Raw genomic sequence first — 17,858 nt, 5'->3', positions numbered from 1 at the left:
ACACAAATACCTATGGATACAAGAGACTATTTAAATATAAACCATTAAAGACCAACCACCATTAAGAAATAAATGTATGGCACCCAAGATAATTCAAATCCTGCATATTCTTACATTCTCCCTAAACAAACATTAAGTGTAGTGTTACATCTGCTGGCTGACTAAGGAACCTTTCAACCTTTTCATCCATTTATTAGAATATCTGCAGTGTTACATTCTACTCCTTGGTATGTAACATTGTGGATATTGTCTGCACACCACTGCCCTGTGCTGGGTTGAATGTCACCCGTGCACAAGTATTTGTGATTTAGTTGTCCTATAGTGGCTGAACCACAAGGATAAAAGCTCCAATGCTAGTCCAGCTAGCTTTTACTTTAGTTAAATGGAAGAAGCCTATGGTTTTGGAAATGAAGGTACCGAGTTTTATCCCCTTTGCCACGTGTTCAAAACAGTCTATGACCATGATGTCTATATTATGCATACATGGATTCATTACAATAAGTCCCTCCTACCTCTGAAAGTGTCCATATTAGAAATTCACAAAAGGATGATGTCAGGGAAGATGAATTTTTCCATCACTTTTTGTTTTATGTGTACCATACGTTTTACATCCTCAGAATAGTTTTACACCCCTTATCGCTTTCCTTTCAACCAGCCTGATCATTGATTTCTGAGCCTTTTAATGAAGCAAGACTACCCTTCTTTACGTGGTTAATCATATATTTGTTGGTTTGAACGGTAGGCACCTCAGACACCGATATGGTAGGGAAGAATCAACACAGGTTTTCTAAAGGGAAATCATGCTTCACCATTCTATTAAAAAAATGTCAGGGGGTCAAACATGTGAACAAGGATGATCCAGTGGGTATAGTATGCTTGGACTTTCAGAGAGCTCCCTCACCAAAGACTCTTAAGCAAAGTAACCAGCCACGGGATAAGAGGGAAGGTCCTCACAGTAACAGATTAAAAGATAGGAAACAAAGGGTAGGAATAAATGGTCAGTTTTCATATCGGAGACAGGTAAATAGCGGAGTCTCCCAATAATCTGTACTGGCACCAGTGCTATTCAATATATTCATAAATTACTTCAGAAAAGTGTTAAACAGTGAGAAGGGAAAGTTTGCAGATGATACAAAATTACTCAAGATAGCTTTGGAGTTAACTGACTGCGAAGAGTTACAAAAAGATCTCACAAAACTGGGTCAATAGACAAGAAAAATGGCAGATGAAATCCAATGCTGATAAATACAAAGTAATGGACATTGGAAAAAATAATCTCAACTGTATATACAAAATGATGGGATCAAATTAGCTGTTACCACTCAAGAAAGATCTTGGAGTTATTGTGGACAGTTCTCTGAAAACATCGACTCACTGTGGACTAGGAGTCAAAAAAGCTAACCGAATGTTAGGAAAGGGATAAATAAGACAGAAAATATAGTAATGCCACTATATAAATCCCTAGTATGCTCAGACCTTGAATACTGCATGCAGTTCTGGTAGCCCCATATCAAAAAAAGATATCTTAGAATTGGAAAAAGTACAGAGGAGGGCAACAAAAAAGATTAGGGGTATGGAACAGCTTCCTTATGAGGAGAGATTAAAACTGGGACTGTTTAGCTAGGAAAAGAGATAACTGAGGGGGGAAGTGATAGAGGTCTATAAAATCATAAATGGTGTGGAGAAAGTGAATAAGGAAGTGTTATTTACCCCTTCACATAACAAAAGAACTAGGGGTTAGCCAATGAAATTAATAGGTGACGGGTTTAAAACTAACATAAGGAAGTACTTTTTCACGGTTAACCTGTCGAATTCATTGACAGAGGATGCTGTGAAGGCCAAAAGAATAACTTTGTTAAAAAAGATAAGTTCATGGAGGACAGGTCCATCAGTGGCTATTAGCCAAGATGGTCAGGGATGCAACTGCATACTCTGGATGTCCCTAAACCTCTGACTGCTAGAAGCTGGGACTGGATGATGGTATGGATCACTGATAAAACTGCCCTGTTCTGTTCATTCTCTCTGAAGCATCTGTCACTTGCTACTGTCAGAAGACAGGTTACTGAGCTAGACGGACCATTGGTCTGAACCAGTACAGACATTCTTATGGTCTTTATGTTCTTCCTTCTATTTCATAGTTTTCATAGATTTATAGCTTAAAACAGCAACTCCTCCAACTCAAGTCAATGGACACCGAGGAGACTTAGCATCTCACAGCAATGAATCCCACAGTGGTAACTATTTTCAATTAATATATAATAAATGTGTTTGAGTCAACATGCAATCCGTGCTTATCCCATAAACTAGAGATACATATGACTAAATGATGACTATAGTACACAGGAAGTTACACGCACTAAACCTCTCATTGTTAATGGGAATTCTGCTTGTAATTTCCCCTCACATACAATGAAAACTTCATACAAGAGCTCTACAACCTTTCAAGTAATTTCATATAGACTGTCTTGGCATTATGTGTGCAGATATGCCTAAACAGAGCAGCACACAGTAAAACTTGTGCTACCCTTATAGCATGCAAAAGTGGGCTTTTAAAAAATTACTCTTTTCCCCCCCAAAACAAAAGGGGGAATGGAGCTCTGAATATGTATGGATCTATCACAGGGATTTCATTTTCTTTTATACTAATCTCTTAAATTAATCATGGGCATAAAATATTAAAGTACCCATCAACATATGTCTAACTCCTTGAAACTTCTGAAGAACTTTGAAATTTGATATACATCAGTGCTGCCTTTAAATCAGCAGTATAAATGTTCGGTGGGTTTTATGAACTGAAAAATATTACTGGTTTATAACAACCTACTCTTTATGGAAGAATTTAGGTTATTTTCTTTGATATCTTTAGATCTCAAAGTGCTTTTCAAAGGAGAGAACTGCATATACTTGTTCATAAGCCGAATATTTTTGGTAAAAAAAATGATGCATCAAAGAGTGGGGGTTGGCTTATAAATGGATCTACACCAAAATTTGATGATTTTAAACTCTATGGAATCATTGAATTGAATATCTAATACACTGTCATTTTGTTTACCTGGAGTGTCTGCAGGCATGGAGCCCCTCAGTTCCCTGTTGTCGCGGTTCGCCGTTCCCACTGGCTAGGAACGGTAAACTGTGGCCACTGGGAGCTGAGGGGCTCCATGCCTGTGAACGCTCCAGGTAAACAAAATGTCCAAGCCCGCCAGAGGCTTACCCTAATGCACCAGGAGCCAAAGTTTGCCAATCCCTGAAATATAGGGTCATCTTATGACATGGTCATATCGTTTTTGCTATATTTACCTAACCATCTTGGGGGGTTGGCTTATAAACGAACGGGCTAATGAACGAATATATGTGGTAAGTTTCATTACTTCCATTTTGCTGAGGGAGAAATGGAGGTAAAAAGATTAAGTGACTTGCACAAGGTACACCCAGCAGATCAGTGGCAGAACTAAATATAGGACCCAGGTTTCCCAACTCCCAGTGTCCTATCTACTAAACCACCCTGTGCTCCCTCTTACTACATAAGAAGTGTTTGTACCAACAGTCCACGTTGTTTTTTAGTTCTCCAATAGTCACACCATTTGGATTGTAACACTGGAGGGGAATGTTTAAAATCAAGTAACTTCACTGAAATTGAAAATAATCTATTTCCATAGTCTTTGTAAAACCAATGTAATACAAATTCTACATTTTTGGGCACTTTACTCAGTTCATTTAAGTTGCTCTTTACTCACATAAAAGGCTTGATCCTGCAAACCTAAGTAGCTATTTTATTCATGTGTGGAGTTCCAGTAAAATCAATGGCACCAATGCATGTGATTAAAGTTACTCATGTGTGTTTTCGGGACCAGGCCCGTATATGCCCCATAGTTATTTGAGTTTATAAGCATCTACCTTTTTATCTACTGAGATAATTAATACTTCTTAAGATATCTCAGGAAGTGCAGCTTACAATTACTTTATAATCAAGTCCTCAGATATTCTGCAGCAAACTGGAACTAAATTCTGTGACAAAGTCCCTGGATTCTGCAGCACTAGTGGAAATTCTCAAAATTCTGTGACTTCACATGAAGCTTTTAAGTTTAGGTTTTTATTGAATTAAATATGAAAATGAATAATACAATAGCCTCCATATGTATTTTGATGCCTTCAAATTTTCATTTTCTAACATGCCATGGATTTGCATCTTTATGTTTCAGACTCACCAGCACATTGATGAATGAGGCAGTTCATGCCTCTAGAAGCTGTTGTTTCAGACTAACGCTAAACTCAGACATGTCTACCCTGGGGTAATGTGCTCTACCAGGGAGTGATTGCTAAAGTGCACTCCACTTCACAGGGGCGATTATGAGTAAGGCTGTGAATCTTTCACAGAGGTCACAGATTCCATGACTTTCCAGGACCTCTCACTTCTGCAGTGGCTGGTGTGGCTGACCCCAGGGCCGCCTGAGCAGCTGGGGCAGCCCGGGGCCAACTGCACCAGCTGCTGCTCGGGCGGCACCAGGCAGCTGGTCCCGGGTGCTGCCCCAGAACAGCAGTCCAAGAGCAGCAGCGGTGCCTCAGGCCGCAATCCTCCACCCAGAGCTGCAGCAGTGGCGGCAGGGCCTCGGGATGCTGCCCCCCGCCCAGAGCGGCAGCGGCGGGGTCCCGGGGTGCCATCCACCCCAGCACCTAAGATTTAGTTAGGGGTATTTTTAGTAAAAGTCACGGATAGGTGATGGATAGATGACTTTGTTTATTGCCTGTGATCTGTCCATCACTTTTACTAAAAGTACCCATGACTAAATCATAGCCTTAATTATGATCACCTAGTCCAGTGATAGACTGAAGATTGCGAGCTGCAAGTGGCTTTGTAATGTGTTTCCTGCGGCTCTTTCCAGCACATAATATTAAAACACTGTGTCACATAATTATTAACCAATCTAAGTTATTAACCAATCAGGGTACTTTTACTATATTATTAACAATTAAGTTATCAACTTGGAGTAAGTTATTAACTTATTTGCTGTGAGAATAATACACATATATACAAAATATATAGTACTATAGGTAAATGAAATGGTGAATTCACACTACTGTGACTCTTTTGGATAATGCTGTTCACTAATTTGGCTCTTGAACCACTGAGGTCTGAGTATCACTGATCTAGTCTGACTCCCTGTGCAACATAGGCCAAAGAATTTACCCAAAATAGTTCCTAGGGCATCTTTTAGAAAAATATCAAAGCTTGATTTAAAAGTTGTCAGTGATGGAGAATCTACCACAACTCTTGGCGAATTGTTCCAATGGCTAATTACTTTCACTGTTAAAAATATACAACATATTTCCAGCTTCAACTTCCAGTCATTGGACCATGTTACACCTTTCTTTGCTAGACTGAAGAGCCCACTATTAAATATTTGTTCTCTATGTAGGTACTTAAAGATTGTAACCGAGTCACTCTTTCTCTTTGTTAGCTAAATAGATCAAGCTTCTTGAGTCTATCACTATAAGGCATGTTTTCTAATCCTTTAATCATTCTTATGGCTCTTCTTTGAATCCTATCCAATTTATTAACATTCTTCTTGAATTATGGGCAGCAGAAATTTATGGGCAGCCAAATACAGAGGTAAAAAAATTCTATTCCTACTCGAGATTCACCTGTTAATTCATCCCAGGATTGCATTAGTTTTTTTGGCCACAGCATCACACTAGAAGCTCATATTTAGTTGATTATCTACCATGACACTCCCAAATTTTTTCATAGTCACTGCTTCTCAGGATAGAGTCCTCATTTCTGTAAGTAGGTCTACATTTTTTGTTCCTAGATGTATAAATATAACTAACATGTTTTGAATGATTGGTTCATGCAGACCCTGCTGGTGAGCACTAAAGGTTCCCTAGGGCACTTTAACATAGTACTGTTTGAAACAGCACTATGCTAAAGCACACCAGCAAGGTCTGCATGAACCAATTAATGTGCAATAAGTTAGTGCACTCAAAAAAAAAAAAAAAAAATCACACCTTTGTAGAGTGCATTCCTGCACCAAGTCAAGCCCTTAAAAAGACAACCACTAAATTAGATTCTTGTTTTCAAGCCTATTTTCTCTACCATGAGGACCAAAAACATTTCTTTGAATTCCAGAACAGCTATTTTGGTAGATTTCCAAGTGTACACAAACCCTTAGACTCTAGAGTACAATTCTGAGGAATTCATCCCTTGCTGCAACAAATTCTGTGCAAAGGACCCTGTTTATAATTTACCATTGCAGAAAGGATATAACAATTCCTATGAGCCTACACATCTGGTCCTGTTTTGCAGCATCTGCCAACACATTCTGAATGGTTAATTTCTAATTATTTTTTTTTAAATTTGTTCTCCCTTGTTGTTATAATATTTACCTACCTTTGTAAAGTTCTCTGGGAATCCTCACCTGAAGGGTGGTAGGTTAGTTCAAAGTATTATCAGCATTATCTTGGTATTAAATACAATGGTTGGTAACATCTAATTGCATGCCAAGAATAGAGGTAAATAGTTATTTTAGTTACTTTTTCAATATTTGAAATGTTTGCTCTGGCACTATAATAATGATGTTAGTTTTCAGCTCCTCTTTCTTATTGCCTTGGAAATGGTTCAGTTCTTTTCTATGAACTGGCTGAATTTCATGCCCTGTGTGCTCATTCACCATAACCTTAATTTCCTTTCCCATTCTTAATGTTTTTTCAAGTCTTTTCAGCACACTGATCAAAAAAATCAGGAGACCCGACTTACTTCTTTTTTGAAACTGGTGAAGCAGAGACAGTGTATACTTAACAGTATTCAAAGATATTAGAAACTAACAAAACACTACCATATGGTATTTGTCATACTGTGTGCGTGTGAATGTGTGCATGCTGGAACATATGACTTTTTATAGTCACATGGTCACAATAGTCTCAAGAAGACTATGCTGGCACAATAAACTTCAAGAACATTTTATTTTTTTCTTGTAGGTAAACCTGAGGTTAGTCAAGCATTTGTCATAATAAAAGTACTTTATTTTAGAGGGTCACCTATAATGGAGAAATAGTTGGAGTATTTCTGCTCTTTAAAGTATTACACAGAAGAGCTTTAAAATATGTTGGCAATGTAATGTAGTTAAAGAAGTCATGAACAAGTCTGTCTCTCTTTATATAAATGTAATAGAGGAGCCTACCAGACACAAGGACCAAAGCTGTCTAGAAATTTCCATACCTGTCTATCTCTAATACTATATCCAGCAAAGATTCAGGGATTTCTGGAAGAGTATTCATAAGATTGAAAAGCCTTACTTAAACTGTCTGAGAAACATGGAGCTAGTAGGATGATAAAACTTTTGCACAAACCTGATTCCATTCATTTTTACAAAAGACCTTTTTGATTCTTTTGAACACAATATGAGTCTAGAGGCAGAAAAAACAATAGAGAGTGAGTGACTGTATTGCAGGGGTTACATATCTACAGTATACATAACTTGTACATATTACATACTCACCACTTAGAGTGGTAAAAATCAGAAAAAGCTGACTGTCACTCACAATTAGGATGAACAAATAAACAAAATAAACCTAATGTGAATATCTAACTAACCAAATTCTCATAAAGTGGGTAAAATCCTTTTAGAAAACCTAAAATAGTGGCCTAAAACATGCACCCAACATCAGTGCCTAGAAGGTATTCTCCATGTATGGCTTTCACCCTGCCCATGGAGAACTGAAGCTCAAGAGTATCTGTGGCACCATCCCTTCCACCAGATAATTCCATGGAGAATGCACCGCAGATCGTAACAGAAGCATATTGAGATTGAGTTAGTTAGTGTCAGGGCTAGGAAAATGCACATAATCCCCACTTCAGACCAAAGGAAAATCCCTGGAAAACATAAGAAACTACAGCTCTATTATCCTTTCCACAGAACCTGGTTTCCCCGCAACCCCAGGGGTGACTGCTACCAGGAAACCATAGTAGGTTGTCTCCAGTAAACACACATTGCCAGAGACTGCAAGGGCTGACTATGAACTAGAGGTAGTGTAGAGGAACCACCAGGCTTGAGAGTGGGCCCCCCAAGACCTAGTCTGAGAGAGAGAAACCCTTACCCATCCAACGTGAACAATCAGGTGGGAGCTAAGCGAGGGGATTCTCACACAAACTTTTTAACTAAGAGCTTTTCATATGGGTTCTACCACAGAAGGGGGGAAATCTGGGCCATTTTCATTAACCAGAAAAACCTGCTTAACAGTCTAGTCCTAAAGTGTCTATGTAAGTGTGTATATATAATCTGCTTAAAAGGTAGGTGTGTGTGGCAAACCCCCTCCCCCCACCTTTTAAACAGATTATATAATCTTTTTTAAAGGAGTGTATGTAAACAGACAGAAAGTATACAGAGATAATATACACAATAGAGATATACCATAGTGTATTTCAAGATAGATATAAGCTTCAGGAAATGACTTTAGGACAGGACCTTGTCCTTCAGAACAAGGAATAGTGGCTTTATCTTTAGCCTAGGATAAGATACTGTACAAAATTGTGGCATCAAAGTCTCCCCAGGTGAATACAGCTAACAGATGGCAGTATATATACACACCAGAGGAATCATGACAAGTAATAGTAATATTGAAAAAGTCTAACGAGTAATAGCTCAAGAGCTAAAAACTAATAAGCAGTTCCACTATGAGTGGGCAGAACTAAATAAACTCAAATCCTTCAGGAAGTACAAGATTTAGAACAGGGAAGAGGATTGACCGGTAACACTAAATTGGAGAGCCTTGTACATTTATATGCAGTATTTTATACCTTGCCCTCCTACTGCAATGAGCAAGAACTTACCTGGAAACAAGTGAAAACATGCTTCTATAAACTGCACAGGTAACACTTTAAAGTTAAAATCTATACTATAGAGTCTACAATTTAAAACCTCGTGGGTAAATAAAAAGTTTGACACTTAAAATGGAGACCATCCCATACATTTAAACTAAACAAATGAAGAAACAACCAAACAAAACAATAAAAAAAAAACAATAAATTTCCTTACCTTTGTTACTAAAATGTTGAACTGCAAACAGAAGAAAGAGAAGTGTTTAAATCCAAGCAAGAAACTAAATTACAAAGAAAAAATGGTTCCTATCACTAGTAGGTAGGTACACCACTACCCCGATATAACGCTGTCCTCGGGAGCCAAAAAAATCTTACCGCGTTATAGGTGAAACCGCGTTATATCGAACTTGCTTTGATCCGCCGGAGTGTGCAGCCCTGCCCCCCCGGAGTTCTGCTTTACCACGTTATATCCAAATTTAGGTTATATCAGGTCGCGTTATATCGGGGTAGAGGTGTAATTTTTAAAAAAAATGAAATCTAAACTTGTGGTCAAAATTATCAGACCAGATATGTTCACCATGGAGCAAGCTAAGGCCTTGTTCCTGCAACTGGATCTCTGCGAGTGAACCCCTGAGCCCATGCAGTGCTCCATTGGTTAATGAGAACATCAGAGTACATTAGATAGGGTTCACAATTTTATATATGAGGTATCAACTATTATGCTGCAGGGCACAAGCAGTAGCTGATAAGGATTAGGATGGGATTTCCCTTAAATGCAGGCTATTCCACAGCTGTCCATATGGGGTTCTTGTACCTTCTTCTGAAGCATCTGATACCGGCCAATGTCAGAAACAGGATAGTGGACTGTGCCAGTGGTCTGATCTGATATAGTATATTCCTGTGTTCCTACAAGAGTCAGGAGAAAGAAATCTAGTTAAGTGAGAGGGGAAGGGTCACATTCAAGAAATTTGTTTTGTTTGTTTTAGTTAACACCTATTTAACTTCAATGGCTAAATAAAATGTGGATAAAGAAAGTCTTGAAGATGCTTCAACAGCCCTCTCTCGTCAATTAAGGTGAGGAGTTCACAAAATAATGTTCTGAGACATGTAGAAAGTCCTCCAGAAAAACCAATATAGACCCAACTTGACTTCTTTGATATTTCCTTAGGTAAACATTGACGCATGGGGCGGGGGCATGTTTAAATATTCAAGGTCTCTTTATACATAAAAAAGAAACAAAAAGAGTACAAGCCCAGGTTTTAAAAAAATCCCTTGCAGAAATCATGATGATTTCTCTCTTCTCACTTAAATGACTTTTTCTCTGCCTCTCTTTAAAAAAAAAAAAAAAAAAGTCCTAATGTAGGGAGGTGACCTCTTACTCTTTTGCAGCCTTTCTTCTATTGTACAGAAATGACCTCAGAAAGCTAAACAAAAGGACCTATTGTTAATGTAACCAGTTATGTAAAATGTTTGTAGATATAGATGCCATTGTCAAATTAAAACACAGCAGCAGCAGCTGTCATAACTTAAACAAACATAGGTCACATTTACAGATACAATCTCTAATTATTGGTCAAGTTTGTCCCCAGCATCGAATTCAAGTACTGGCACTTGGCACAGGGAAACTCTACAGGAACCAGAGGTAACACAAATCTCTCAAACCACAAAACTGCAATGGAACTCCTCTACTGCTGCAAGAGACTTCCCTCTTTTTAGCATCTTCACTCTGTGGAGGAGAATGGCCAGTGGTTACACAAACCATAAATCTGGGGCCCGCACTGATTGTAGCAGTGTGGAGAGTCCTTGGTGAACTTGAATCTGCATTTCTTAGAGGTTCCAGAATCTAGCCCCTCCTCCTGTTGCAGCACATAGGCCAGTGGTGGGCAAACATTTTGGCCTGAGGGTCACATCTGGGAATAGAAATTGTATGGCGGGCCATGAATACTCACAAAATTGGGGTTGGGATGAGGGAGAGGGTGAGGGCTCTGGTTGGGGGTGCAGGCTCCAGGGTGGGGCCAGAAATGAAAAATTCAGGGTGTGGGAGGGGGCTCTGGGCTGTGGTGGGGAAGTGGGGTGTGTGTGGGGGGGGGGGTCAGGGCTCCAGCTTGGGGGTGTGGACTCTGGGGTGGGGCTGGGGATGAGGAGTTTGGGGTGTAGGAGGGCTCTGGGCTGGGACCAAGGGGTTTGGAGGGTGGGGATTAAGGGTGTGGGAAGGGGGTTGGGGCACGGGGAGACGCTCAGGGGTGCAGGCTCATAAGAATGGCCGTACTGGGTCAGACCAAAGGCCCAGTATCCTGTCTATCGACAGTGGCCAATGCCAGGTGCCCCAGAGGGAATGAACCTAACAGGTAATGATCAAGTGATCTCTCTCCTGCCATCCATCTCCGCCCTCTGACAAACAGAAGCTAGGGACACCATTCCTTACCCATCCTGGCTAATAGCCATTAATAGACTTAACCTCCATGAATTTATCCAGCTCTCTTTTAAATGCTGTTATAGTCCTAGTCTTCACAACCTTCTCAGGTAAGGAGTGCCACAAGTTGACTGTGCGCTGTGTGAAGAAGAACTTCCTTTTATTTGTTTTAAACCTGCTGTCCACTAATTTTATTTGGTGGCCCCTAGTTCTTGTATTATGGGAATAAGTAAATAACTTTTCCTTATCTACTTTCTTCACATGACTCATGATTTTATACACCTCTATCATATCCCCCCTTAGTCTCCTCTTTTCCAAGCTGAAAAGTCCTAGCCTCTTTAATCTCTCCTCATATGGGACCCGTTCCAAACCCCTAATCATTTTAGTTGCCCTTCTCTGAACCTTTTCTAGTGCCAGTATATCTTTTTTGAGATGAGGAGACCACATCTGTACGCAGTATTCGAGATGTGGACATACCATCGATTTATATAATGGCAATAAAATATTCTCTGTCTTATTCTCTATCCCCTTTTTAATGATTCCTAACATCCTGTTTGCTTTTTTGACTGCATGGACGACTTCAGAGAACTATCCATGATGACTCCAAGATCTTTTTCCTGATTTGTTGTAGCTAAATTAGCCCCCATCATATTGTATGTTGTGACAAAAGTTCCTCCTCTATCTTGGTGGGTCCTGCGCTTATCGGCAGATTTTCTTGCCTCAGAGATTCACCATGTGGGTTGGGGAACAGCCCAGAGAACTTCCCCTCTGGAAGAACCCACAGTCCAGGTCAATTGGGAGGTTTGGGGGAAACCCGGGCCCTCTACTCCGGGTTCCAGCCCAGGGCCCTGTGGACTGCAGCTATCTATAGTGCCTCCTGTAACAGCTGCATGACAGCTACAACTCCCTGGGCTACTTCCCCATGGTCTCCTCCAAACACCTTCCTTAGTCTCACAACAGGGCCTTCCTCCTGGTGTCTGATAACGCTTGTGCTCCTCAGTCCTCCAGCAGCACACCCTCTCAGCTCCTTGCGCCTCTTGCTCCCATCTCCTCACACTCACACCACATACTGAAGTGAGCTCCTTTTTAAAGCCCAGGAGCCCTGATTAGCCTGCCTTAATTGATTCTAGCAGCTTCTTCTTAATTGGCTCCAGGTGTCCTAATTAGCCTGCCTGCCTTAACTGGTTCTAGCAGGTTCCTGATTACTCTAGTGTAGCCCCTGCTCTGGTCACTCAGGGAACAGAAAACTACTCATCCAGTGACCAGTATATTTGCCCTCTACCAGACTCCTGTACCCTACTGGTCTGGGTCTGTCACAATGTATAGTTGGGGTTATTTTTTCCAATGTGCATTGCATTACATTTATCCACATTAAATTTCATTTGCCATTTTGTTGCCCAATCACTTAGTTTTGTGAGATCTTTTTGAAGTTCTTCACAGTTTGCTTTGGTCTTAACTATCTTGAGCAGTTTAGTATCATCTGCAAACTTTGCCACCTCACTTTTTACCCCTTTCTCCAGATCATTTATGAATAAATTGAACAGGATTGGTCCTAGGACAGACCCTTGGGGAACACCACTAGTTACCCCTCTCCATTCTGAGAATTTACCATTTATTCCTACCCTTTGTTCCCTGTCTTTTAACCAGCTCTCAATCCATGAAAGGACCTTCCCTTTTATCCCATGACAATTTAATTTACGTAAGAGCCTTTGGTGAGGGACCTTGTCAAAGGCTTTCTGGAAATCTAAGTACGCTATGTCCATTGGATCCCCCTTGTCCACATGTTTGTTGACCCCTTCAAAGAACTCTAATAGATTAGTAAGATACGATTTCCCTTTACAGAAACCATGTTGACTTTTGCCCAACAATTTATGTTCTTCTAGGTGTCTGACAATTTTATTCTTTACTATTATTTCAACTAATTTGCCCGGTACCGATATTAGACTTACTGGTCTGTAATTGCCGGGATCACCTCTAGACCACCCCTTTTTAAATATTGGTTACATTAGCTATCTTACAGTCATTGGGTACAGAAGCCGATTTACAGGACAGGTTACAAATACTAGTTAATAGTTCCGCAACTTCACATTTGAGTTCAGAACTCTTGGGTGAATGCCATCTGGTCCCGGTGACTTGTTAATGTTAAGTTTATCAATTACACCTCTACCTCGATATAACGCTGTCCTCAGGAGCCAAAAAAATCTTACCGCGTTATAGGTGAAACCGCATTATATTAAACTTGCTTTGATCCACCGGAGTGCACAGCCCCGCCCCTCCCCCCGCCCCGGAACACTGCCTTACTGCGTTATATCCAAATTCATGTTATATCGGGTGGCGTTATATCGAGGTAGCGGTGTAATTCCAAAATCTCCTCTAGTGGCACTTCAATCTGTGACAGTTCCTCAGATTTGTCACCTACAAAAGCCGGCTCAGGTTTGGGAATCTCCCTAACATCCTCAGCCGTGAAGACTGAAGCAAAGAATTCGTTTAGTTTCTCCACAATGACTTTATTGTCTTTAAGCGCTCCTTTTCTATCTCGATCATCCAGGGGCCCCACTGGTTGTTTAGCAGGCTTCCTGCTTCTGATGTACTTAAAAAACATTTTGTTATTACCTTTTGGGTTTTGGCTAGCCGTTCTTCAAACTCCTCTTTGGTTTTTCTTATCACATTTTTACACTTAATTTGGCAGTGTTTCTGCTCCTTTCTATTTACCTCACTGGGATTTGACTTCCACTTTTTAAAAGATGCCTTTTTATCTCTCACTGTTTCTTTTACATGGTTGTTAAGCCACGATGGCTCTTTTTTAGTTCTTTTACTGTGTTTTTTAATTTGGGGTATACATTTAAGTTGGGCCTCTATTGTGGTGTCTTTAAAAAACATCCATGCAGCTTGCAGGGATTTCACTTTAGACAATATACCTTTTAATTTCTGTTTAACTAACCCCCTCATTTTTGCATAGTTCCCCTTTTTGAAATTAAATGCCACAGTGTTGGGCTGTTGAGATGTTCTTCCCACCACAGGGATGTTAAATGTTATTATATTATGGTCACTATTTCCACCTCTTGGACCAGTTCCTGTGCTCCACTAAGGACTAAATCGAGAGTTGCCTCTCCCCTTGTGGGTTCCACTACCAGCTGCTCCATGAAGCAGTCATTTAAAGTATCGAGAAATTTTGTCTCTGCATTTCATCCTGAGGTGAAATGTTCCCAGTCAATATGGGGATAATTGAAATCCCCCACTATTATTGAGTTCTTAATTTTGATAGCCTAATTTCCCTTAGCATTTCATCATCACTATCACTATCCTGGTCAGGTGGTCGATAATAGATCCCTAATGCTATATTCTTATTAGAACATGAAATTACTATCCATAGAGATTGTATGGAACATGTGAAAAGCAACAAAGAGTCCTGTGGCACCTTAAAGACTAACAGATGTATTGGAGCATAAGCTTTCGTGGGTGAATACCCACTTCGTCAGACACATGATATATGGAACATGTGGATTCACTTAAGATTTTTACTTCATTGATTCTACATTTTCTTTCACATATAGTGCCACCCCTCCCGCCCCTCCGCATGACCTGTTCAATCCTTCCGATATATTTTGTACCCCGGGATGATTGTGTCCCATTGATTGTCCTCAGTCCACCAAGTTTCTGCGATGCCTATTATATCAATATCCTCCTTTATCACGAGGCACTCTAGTTCACCCATCTTATTATTTAGTCTTCTAGCATTTGTGTACAAGCACTTTAAAAACTTGTCACTCAAGGCTCCCAGCGGCATTTACCTCAAGCGGCTGCCGGAAGCAGCAGCATGTCCCTTCTCCAGCTCCTACGTGGAGGTGCGGCCAGGCGGCTCTGCACGCTGCCCCGTCTGTAGGCACCACCCCTGCAGCTCCCATTGGAGCCCTGGAGGGGGCCATTGGAGCATGTAGGAGCCGGAGCTGGGCCATGCCGCGGCTTCCGGGAGCCATGTGGTGCAGCCCCTGACCCTGCACCCCGGCTGGACTGCCGAAGAGGGGCAAGCCCCAGACCCCACTCCCCAGTGGGAGCTTGCGGGCCATAGTTTGCCCACCCCTGACATAGCCTATGCTGCAGGCAGGGCCCGCTGCATCTTCAGGGATGGTAGCCTTGGCAGGAGACAGTATTCTGCACCCAGTGCTAGGCCAGACAATACTCAATAATGGCATTACATAAAAAACAAACTAGGTATTAGAAAGCATTTCTTGGCTATGTTACACATTTATGAAGTCTCTTTAATTTCCCCCTTTTAAAAAGCCTTGATTTCCTACTTGCCTCTCAGATGCTCTATTGTTAAAGCTGCTTTTATTTACAAAGGGCTGTACAAGCAGTGGTAATTATATACTGTACGTTCTACTGTGATAGGGTGGGGGCTGAGGAGGAGTCCAACCAGCTGCAATCTCCAGAAGCAATCTGATTCTGCCAGAATGCTTTCAAGTGTTGTTGGGGAGCACAAACCAAAGCAGAGTGGTGACACTTATTAAACAGGAAGCAGCGTGTTCTCTCCTGCCCCAAGCCGCTCAATTCAGCATGCCTTGCTCAGTCGCTCTCAAAACAGTGTTCAACTCTCCCTGGTCTTTGCACTCAGGGAACACAAGGACTGGGATTGTGATTGGTGTCCCCATACAGGTACAAGGGGGCAGGTTCTTTTTAAACTCTTCTTCCCCATCTGTGTGCATTCACACAGGACCAGTGTGCATTCACACAGGACCAGTCAGGGCCAGCTCTAGGCACCAGCGCAACAAGCAGGTGCTTGGGGCGGCCAATGGAAAGGGGCGGCACGTCTGGCTCTTCGGCAGCAATTCGGCAGTGGGTCCCTCGTCTCCTCTCGGAGGGAAGGGCTTGTCACAGAATTGTCGCCGAAGAATGAAGCGGCGTGGTGGAGCTGCCGCCGAAGTGCTGCCGATTGCAGCTTTTTTGTTTCCCCCGCCGCTTGGGGTGGCAAAAACCCGGAGCTGGCCCTGGGACCAGCCATAATACAGTTTTAAAAGTAAGGGACAGCAGCATATTACTAGTATGAATCCAAATATGAACTTATCTGTGAACTTTATTCCCTTCTAAAACAGCTAACTTCTGTAGATAAATCAATGTCAGAACAGACCGAATTTTTAGAGCACTGTAATATGTCCTTTAAAGCATTCCTTCTATAAAATATATCGTCCTTTTTCTTTCAACTTTAACAAAATACAGAGTTTGCCAAGCTTCACTGTACCTTACAAGTTCAACAAAAGGAACATTCAAATCACAGCATAAGAACTGACTGATTGTCATTCTTGTATCTGCATACAGGGCTGTCCTTAGGCATACGCAGCTGTAGGGCACCATAAATTTGAGGCACCAAATTGGCCCAAATTTCTTGGTGCCCTCGGCAGTTGCATGCTGCATACGCGACAGCCCTATCCCCCGGCTGACCCCCCTGTGGGCTGCGCCCACTGCAAGGGGCAGGGCCGTCCCTAGGGGGGTTGCGTGGCCCCAAACAACTCCCTCTGCCCCACCTCTTACCCTTCCCCCCACTCCGCCCCTGGCCCGCCCCCATTCCACCTCTTCCCCCAGTAACTCCACACTCACTGGCAGCGGCGGGAAGCGGAGCAACCCGGCCGCAGCCCGCCCCACTCTGCCAGCTCCCAGCTGTGTCGCTCTGCTTCCCGCCGCTGGTGAGTGCGGGGAGGTTGGCAAAGGATCGGCCCCCGCACTCACTGGCAGCGGGAAGCAGAGTCATTCCGGCCCCAGCCTGCTCCGCTTCCCTTGCCCTGGCCCCAGCCGTGTCACTCGGGGGCAGGGGGGTTAGGGAAAGGCAGTGATGAGCTGCCAAAATCTTAACAACCAGTTCCCTATAAAAAGTTCTGATTTAAGGGATGTGCCACAGTATGTATTTTTTGTATCAATAGGGTTACCATACATCCGTATTTTCCCAGGAGGAATTCTTAAACCCTCCCGGACGGTGATTTAAGAACCAAAAAGCCTGACATGTCCGGGAAAATACGGATGTATGTTAACCCTACCTAAAGTTATTTTTTAAAAAGATGGGCCTGAACTAGAAATGAGCTCCGTTTCACATGTGTGGGTCCCCACCACTCCCTGGGGGTGGGTGTGCACATGTATGGGTCCCAGCTGCTCCCTGCCCCCCTCATTGAAGCAGGTGTGCAGGGTTACTGCCCTGGGAACTACAGGGCACCAGTGGACGTTGGGCCGGCTGCAGTCAGGGGCGTGGGGGCAGGGCTAGCTGGAGGCAGGGGGTTGGCTGCGGGCAGGACGGGGTGCGGAGCTGGCTGGAGACAGGAGAGTGTGGGGTTGGCTGGAGGCAAGGGGGTGCAGGGTTGGCTGGAGATGGGGGGGTGGGGCTGGCTGGAGGCAGGGCAGGGGCTGTTTGGAGGTAGGGGCTGGCTGCAGGCAGGGCAGGGGGGTGAGGGCTGGCTGGAGACAGGGATGTGTGGGGCTGGCTGGCTTCGGGCAGGGCCGCAGGGGGGGTGCAGCAGGGGTTGGCTGGAGACAGGGCAGGGGGTGCGGCAGGGGCTGGCTGTGGGGAGGGGGGGTGGGGCTGGTGCGGGCAGGGCAGGGGGTGCAGGGCTGGTGCGGGCAGGGCAGGGGGTGCAGCAGGGGCTGGTTGCG

The 17,858-nt window shown here is 42.8% G+C and overlaps 1 protein-coding gene across 1 annotated transcript in view; it reads right to left on the bottom strand.

Moving 5' to 3' along the window:
* The window catches only part of SACS (sacsin molecular chaperone), a 244,919-nt gene that overhangs the window by 192,364 nt on the left and 34,697 nt on the right, over window positions 1–17,858 (bottom strand). The window contains exons 4-5 of the mRNA XM_054015428.1: window positions 9,627–9,718; window positions 9,030–9,050 (exon numbers count right to left, since the gene is read on the bottom strand). The gene's annotated coding sequence lies outside the window, so the exon portion shown is untranslated. The remainder of the gene's footprint in view (window positions 1–9,029; window positions 9,051–9,626; window positions 9,719–17,858) is intronic.

The sequence above is a fragment of the Malaclemys terrapin genome, chromosome 1 (genome assembly GCF_027887155.1).
Source record: "Malaclemys terrapin pileata isolate rMalTer1 chromosome 1, rMalTer1.hap1, whole genome shotgun sequence".
In the NCBI taxonomy this organism is placed as follows: domain Eukaryota; kingdom Metazoa; phylum Chordata; order Testudines; family Emydidae; genus Malaclemys; species Malaclemys terrapin.
Note: the sequence above shows the minus strand (reverse complement) of the source record. Positions and strands in the feature narration are given on the sequence as shown.